General features: G+C 32.0%; 1 long non-coding RNA gene across 1 annotated transcript; it reads right to left on the reverse strand.

Annotated features, from left to right (window-relative positions):
- Window positions 1–2,523: 2,523 nt before the first annotated feature.
- LOC128550053 (uncharacterized) lies at window positions 2,524–6,904 on the reverse strand. The gene is made up of 5 exons (XR_008368008.1): window positions 5,844–6,904; window positions 5,084–5,153; window positions 4,584–4,684; window positions 4,044–4,111; window positions 2,524–2,917 (listed from the first exon to the last, which is right to left on the reverse strand). It is a non-coding gene; the product is annotated as an uncharacterized LOC128550053 (long non-coding RNA).
- Between the last annotated feature and the right edge of the window lie 1,231 nt (window positions 6,905–8,135).

Raw genomic sequence — 8,135 nt, forward strand, 5'->3', positions numbered from 1 at the left:
AATCCATGGCAAGATGAAAAGCATAAATTATATTAAAGAATACCATAAAAGCATTTATCACACATGAATGCAAGGTATACAAAACAAATAATTTTGAGCCTTGTTGCCAATGACAATGTTGAAAAATATTAAAGCTCAGATTACATAACAGTGAGATAAAATCTTTTTAAGTTAAGTTAATAATTCCCATATTTACTTATGACTACAAAAATTTAAAGTATGTTGTTATTCCCATTTCAGTCCAACATATCTAAAGAAGTAAATACTACAAAGACTGTATATCAATTTTGAAAATAAAATTCCACCAACATATTTTGTTCTTATTTCTTTTATCTTGATTATGTAGTGTACTTATCTAGAATGATGAATATTTTGAAATGTATATTTCTTTATTCTCCTGGATGGAAAAAATAAAATATATAAACAAAACAACCAATTATACCAACCAAATTGTAAAATACTTAAGTTTCTTTGATGTTAGTAATTATATGTCGAGACATGAAAACAACATAAATATCAACATAAAATATAACTAAAAAATTGTGGAAACATCATATGTAGATTAGATTAGACTGTATTATACAAATATTTATAATATGAAAATATGTGACAACTCTGGTTAAATAAATATTAGTTAACTTATGTAAAATGTTAAACTGCTTTACATTAATCTACAAGTGATGAATGAGTTCATCTTACCATAACTTTGACATTTAAAGGAGTTAATCACAATATTTTGTGCGCATCTCAATTGCGCAGCAAGCGATCAACCATTAAAGTTCAGGATTCCCGTCCGAAAGTGCAATTGATATGCACACTCGCGCAAAAAGTATCGGTACGGCGGTTGAATAAGTTATTAATAGAGTATTTCCATACAGTTTGTATCACCCCTTAGTGAAACAGCGTACTGAATTTTTATGGATGTCTTGTTCGTGACAAGATGTAAATGCATGACTTCATGGAATCGTGGAATGACCAATAACACTTTTAATAATTAATTATTTTTAATTAAGCACAAAGCAATATCATGAGCACACTATCTCTTGAATGGGTTCAAAAAAATTCCTGACATTCATCATTAATCGTTCAACATAGTACACAGAAATGTTAATTATCATTTAACTGCATGTATTCAAAACATGTAGGTCACCTCACGTCTTGAGATTTCGTGCTCCCATTCACATCAGTTCATAATAGTACAACTTTAATGTACAATCTTCATCAAAGTATTTAGTGGCAATAACTAATAATGGAACATAGAACTGTTATCACAATAAAGTTGTGCAATAACAGTCATTTGCTAAGACGCAATGAATACAGACAAGTCAGACAAATAACGCGCCGCAAATACTATAAGACATGAACTTAAAAATTAAAAACCGGAATTTTTAACTTTGCTCCAAATGTTTTATATTAGTTAAGTCATCAGATAAAAAACAATTTAATGTCTGTGTGTTATTTTTAAAAAGTATGTACTCAAAAATTTGTCCCCTAAGCTTTTGGATGGATAGACACTCCTGAATGACTATCTCAGCAAATTTGCTGAAAAAAATAATAGGTATTTTCCGGATACCCTCATTAAAGAGCTTCTTATTTCATTCATACTGGAATGAACAATCAGGAACAACTAAGTAAAGGACATCAAAAAACTATTTTATTTCTCAGGACATGTAACATGTTAGTCTCTTGTAATAATAACAAAATGTAAACATTTAATTAGCTCTCAGAATGAAGATAATGACTCACAATATTTATTACCTCCTTTCATTGATTTATCATTACATTCTACTATTTTTTATGGAATTACCCCTTTATCTCAATACTTTTTTATTGCATTTAACATCATATTTTCCTTAATTTTCAGACAAATTAATTTAATATTTTTTTAATCCTGGTAAGTAAGCAAATTATATTCAAGAACCATAAAGCATTTTTCATCAACATGAATGCAAGATACAAACAAATAATTTTGAGCCTATGTTGCCAATGACAATGTTGAAAAATTAGCTCAGATGCATAACAGTGAGTAATCTTTTTAGTTAAGTTAATATCCATTTACTATGACTACAAATTTTATATAGTATGTTGTTATTCATTTCATCCACTATCTAAAGAAGTAATACTACAAAGCTGTATATCAATTTTTGAATAAAATTCACCACTATTTGTTATTTCTTATCTGATTATGTGTGTATATCTAGAATGTGGTTATTTTGAATGTATTTCTTTATTCTCTGGATTGAAAATAATATAAACAAACAACAATATACAACCAAATTGTAAGATTCTTAATATCTTTGTGTGATTGTGAGACATTGAATAATTGAAAAAAGAAGCAACGTACACTATCATTTTTGTGAATATTGTATTTATTAGACTTGTATTATACATAATTTATATGAAAATATGTGACAATCTGGTTAAATAAATATTTTAACTATGTCAATGTTAAATGCTTTAACATTAATCTACAGTGATGAATGAGTTCATCTTCTAACTTTGAATTTATGTATTAAGAAAACTATAACATACAAGAAATGACACACAGACAATATAAGTTGCTGAATGACTGGGTCAGTCTCCACCACAAATACTATGAAACTTAAAAAGTCCAATTAAATGTGTTTCTTTAAATTAGATTGATCACATTTTAACACTTCTATGAATGCAATTGTTAAATGCTTGCTTCTTACATGCATGCAATAATGGAAATAAAAAAATGATTTATCAATATATGTATACAGTCTTGTCATGAACACATTCTGTACAGATGATAATACATAGAAACGTCAACATTTTTATTATACGGGTCCATCTCAGTTTACAGCTGGTGCATGGCTGTCTTGCACTTGAATATACATCTTGCAGCACAGTTGGGGTAAATTCCATTTCACATGACAACACACTTGTAGCACTTCTGGAAATACAAATGTAAAACTTTATTACATAAAGAGAATAAAACATGATAGTTTTTAAAACAATTATAACATCATTTTAGACATTTGCAGATATTCTAATCTTAGAAATATATTATCAAGCAGCAAGTCAGGTAACTCTACAAATTGACATTTTGTCTAATTTCAACTTGTCTAAGGAATTACCTGTTTTAAGCAGCAAGATTGTGTTGCTACTTGGCTTGCTGCTTTATTTAAATTTTACATATACTTAGATCCACTAAATGACAAGTTATTTAATAGGACTGTCTGAAAAGATTGCATATTTTATAACATTCAATGTATATATATTCAATAAAATGGTGAAAAAATAAACAGATAAATCTGATGATGTTCACCTATGATCTCACCTAAAAGATCCAACAACAACCTACAACCTCTGATTAGTATATGATGTAATAATGATAAACTACCTAAAGTGTTTTTATATAGCATGCAAAAACAATGAACTTGAGAACTGCCAAAACTTCACCTTATGAGTAATATATGTTCACTTTTCCCCTTGTTGAAAGTGTTGTTTTTCTTAAAGCATTTGAAATCATAGATATTATAAGTACAGTGCACCCTATGTAGAGCAACACCCTGTGGGATATACAGATATTTTAGTTATTTTGAGGTTGTTGTTCTGGAGAAGTAAATTTGATAGTTATATTTCAGCTTAGGGAAATTCTCATGATGTTGTTATAGAGAGGTTTTTGCTTCAGACAGAGTGAGCTACTCTGGAGAGGTTGTACTGTGAAAATTGCTTCAAACTTCATCTCCTTCAACTGAGCTAAATGAAGAAAAACAACAAAGGATTTTCCAAATTTAGAATTTCCTTGTTTACAATTTGACATTTAATGTTAGGCAACTATGCAGACATATTTTTATGTGACACAATGCCGCCTTTAACTATCTTATTCCAATGAACAAATTGTCAGTCTTGACAAAATCATGTGAAAAAAAGATCACAGTAAAAAAATTAATCCTAATCATTTTATATATATTGCAAAATCAGCTTTACAGAACTCATATGTGACAAAAATTAAATTCAAATATTGCCTTTGTGATGTGCAGCACTGGCCATGTCTTTTTATCACAATAGTTTACCTTATTTATATCTGTTAATTTTGTCATAACTTTTATGTCCCTTCTGCACTAACAATTGTCTTCAAGTTCTGAAATATTGTAAAACATTAATTCACACACATTCTAGGAAATCAACATAAAATCAGTGTCAAAGCACTTGAATATAATTGTTTTAATTATCTTAATACAAAGATACAAATGTACTTCATGTTTTTGCTGACTGATACAATATACTGAAATTTGTATTTCAATATTTATTATCAAAGTACATGTTCATTCTATTTTTGAAATGTTGACATTACAAAGCTATCACACATTTATTACTAAACCATATCTATTATCATTATTTTTAATGGAGATATGTACTTAGTAAATTGAGGGATACACAAAGCTACAGGAAAGAAATGTTTATGCCAGGCTGACATAAAGTCCAGAAGGTACACATCTTGTCAGGAATGTCAGTCTTATAGCTGTCTTGTACAGTTATTTCAGGAGCAAGAATGTAGCCATAAAGCATATAAATGCTTTGAGACCTTTGTTTAACATACAAAAGCATAATACCTCCTGCATTTTTCATAATGGTAACATCTTCTTGGACTGCCACAGGGTAAGACAGGTCAAACAACTATACATGTACATACACAAACTTTTCCCTACCAAAACTGAAAATGAAAATTATACAACATTTTTTCCCTTTATTTTTGTACAACAGATGACCTATGCATTTAATACAGACTTTTTACATTTATTAATGTAAATATATTAAAATTAATATTTAATATCTCATAACTCATTGTATGATTCAAATTATAATCATTAATAAACTATATCAGACATGAACCTGAAGTGTCCTAATTTATAAAGCTGCAATTAATATTGAAAAAAAAATGCAACTATTGTATACAATGTATATTAAAAAAGGTATCACGAACCTGATTATAAAACAGTCTCAGTTCAAATGTAATAACACATGACTGTCAGAAAATCAATGTATGTTGTACTTTAATGATATCATCATGACATGAATGCCATCAATAAACTTCATATATAACAAACTATACCACTATGTCAGCCTCTTTCTTGTTATTTCTACGGCTTCCAAAGACAGACTGCAACTACATGTATCAGTCACTGTAAGTAAAATATACAAATAATCATTACACAAGAGAATTTTTCATGTTAAATAAAGGGAGTTAATTAAATGCAATCTGAGAATTTTTGCTAAACACAGAGGGAAGTAATTATCAATAAAATGAATGAGGAAAAATGCAAATTTAAGGGAGGTAATTTAGAAAAAAATAACAACTTCAAATGTCAGTATAATGATAGTTGACATTGATAATGACCTATATCAAGTATGCACAACATAAGAAACAGCAAGCACTTGAAAAATGCATTATATTTCCTTGCAATATCAAGAATATTTGACTGTATGTAAGGGTTCTCTACATGCTGTTATACTGAAAAAAACTTTAGTCTAAATATAGCTTAGATCTATTTATATCTTCAAAAAAAGGAAGTCCCAAATTTCCACAGCTATTCACAGGCTGAAAATTTTAGGTACTAATATCAGCAAAGAGGTTGATATCTATACTTTGTAATAACTATCATCAAAGGTAGGGAAAAACTTACTGGAAAGGCATAAACTTCTGATCTAGTCATTTCAATACATTTTCAGCTCATTTGCATATAAGAAGAAATTTACAGAATTCCCCCTGTTTCTCTTCATTTTCAAAAAAATCTGTAAGATGGATATAAACCAAAACATTCTCCTATGTGTCAGCTATCAGATATATATTTCAACAAAAACTGTCAACTTACCTTGTTTTTAGAAGAAGACAAAATTCCATGTCAACTTTCGCTTCCCCGCAAAACTGTACCGGTGCACACATAAAAAAATCTCAACTGTGATTTTCAAAATAATACAGTCAGACCACAATTATTTCCCTTGAAAATAAAATGCTCTAGTTAAATGCCTATACTATACATTTAATTATTTCTCGCCTTCGTGATATCATCACACAATACAAAACAATAATTTACAGTACTGTATGACATGAAAATCTTGTCTTTCGCGGTGCGTACAAGTGGAGGTATTCTGTCATATTTAAAAAGAAATGTATCACAATAGCCTCCCTTTAACAGCACAGCATTATACTACATCTATATTCTGTATTACTGAGTTATGTAAAAATTGTAATGTTTTAAGTTTTGAAACCTCAAGCAAGGTTTTCACTGCCGATCAAATCAACTCCAAGCCTGATTGAGCGATCGAGAACGGGTCTGGCGATCGGGTATTGGTCGAGTAGAGGTAAAGTTAACCGGTAAACGATCTTGTCAAGATCTTGTTTGGTCTGGATAAAATCTCGACCACTACCTGAGTAAAACCCGACCGCTTCCCGATCAACGCGATACTTGTTCGTCATAATTGCTACCCGACCGTGCTCGATCACTTCCCAATCGATGCATCCACCGTTAATGGCCATACTCGAGCGGCTAGTAGTGCAACACGATCAAAACGGCGCGAAGATCTCTCATAGGCTGGTAAGAACACGAATCTACATATCTGTAACTTCAAGGATGCCGTGAAAAGGTAGAAGGATCGTCAGTCCCTGCCGTTGCATTTGTTGATGATAAAAACCGAAATTCAGCTTTATCTCTATCTTCTACTGACTCCCCTGTCAAGCAGACAAGTGGTCAGGAGCTGCCTTGGTCCGCTGAGAACGAGTTAAATTTAAATTTTATCAATACATTTATTTAGTGATGTTTTAGTTTTACATTTAGCAGCGGGTCGAGGTTCCTGCAGATCAAAGTTGTTTCTGAGCTCAAAGTTGCTCAAGAGCTCAACGTCGGACGCTCTTCCATTAACGCCAACACTGACCCAGATGACTTACCGCTCGAGAGTACAGAGTTGAATGAAAGATCCTTGTAATATAGAATTGACTGAGCTCGATTCTTTACTACACAACATCTGCTTCAAGGCCACATTAGAGAGTTCCAATGGTTGAAACTCACAATTGCTGCCTGCTCGGCTGACGACGGCTTGCAGCATCTCTTAAGAGTTCTCTTGTATTGTAACCTCCAAAATTTTGGGACGAACTTGCTTATGTTTTTTACACACTCGTAACGAGTGCATCAGCTCTGCATACCATGCACCAGTTGTGAGATGGCGGAGGCTGACTGTCTCTCTGGAGTTCTCACTTCTTAGTCCACAACTACAACTGTTCTACCTCCATGATATGTAATGTTGATGCTGGCACCTATCCTCTAGAGCTTCTGAGATTAAACTGATGTCTGACCAAAACATTGAAGTTTTTATACTGATATTGTTCGTACAAGACCAATTCAAGAACTCTCATGATACTAGTATGAGAAATTCGATCCGGTCGGGTCGAAGTCGAGTAGGGATCGGTCGAGTGAATGCCGAGTTGGTCTAGATAGTCGAGTAGATATTGTGTATGGTTGTCGGGTTGAAGTCGTGGAGGAGTTGTGAATTGTCATATGGGGGTCGTGTACGATCGAATGGCGGTCAGGTATAAGGAGTGCGCAAGCCTCATTGAGCAGTTTGTCGAAGTTGGTCGGGAAATGTAGCCGATCGGGACGATGCATACAAAAATAACATTTCTTAGCAACACTTCTAAGAAATAAAAATCTCATTACATCTATGCTTTGTTAATGCAAAGTATGTGTAAATTTCAAGAATATAAATGATGCTGAATATTTTTGATCAGCGGTAAAACTTACATTCTAGAGGATTTTTCAAAGGTTATCATTGTATCGCAGAATTAATAAAATTAGCCATTTTAAACCCACCAACTACGTGCTAATTGTTGCAGTATTTAACATGATTCTGATTTTGGTAAAATTCAAAATGAATGATTTCGTTAGGAAGACATGTATAACCCGCTGAATGTAAGTTTAAGTAACGCTATCACTAGCTGGAGTCCTTAGAACTAGCTGTCCAGCTGGTGCAATTGAACTTGGAAGTTGCAATGCGATACTGTTCAAGAGACAAAGCAAGAATTGCCATGCGTTCTTATTGTGAATCCAATATCTATACTATTATTAGAGCGAACGCAGTGCTCCAGTGGTAACAATGTCTGACTACGAAAC

Source organism: Mercenaria mercenaria, chromosome 17 (genome assembly GCF_021730395.1).
Source record: "Mercenaria mercenaria strain notata chromosome 17, MADL_Memer_1, whole genome shotgun sequence".
NCBI lineage: Eukaryota > Metazoa > Mollusca > Bivalvia > Venerida > Veneridae > Mercenaria > Mercenaria mercenaria.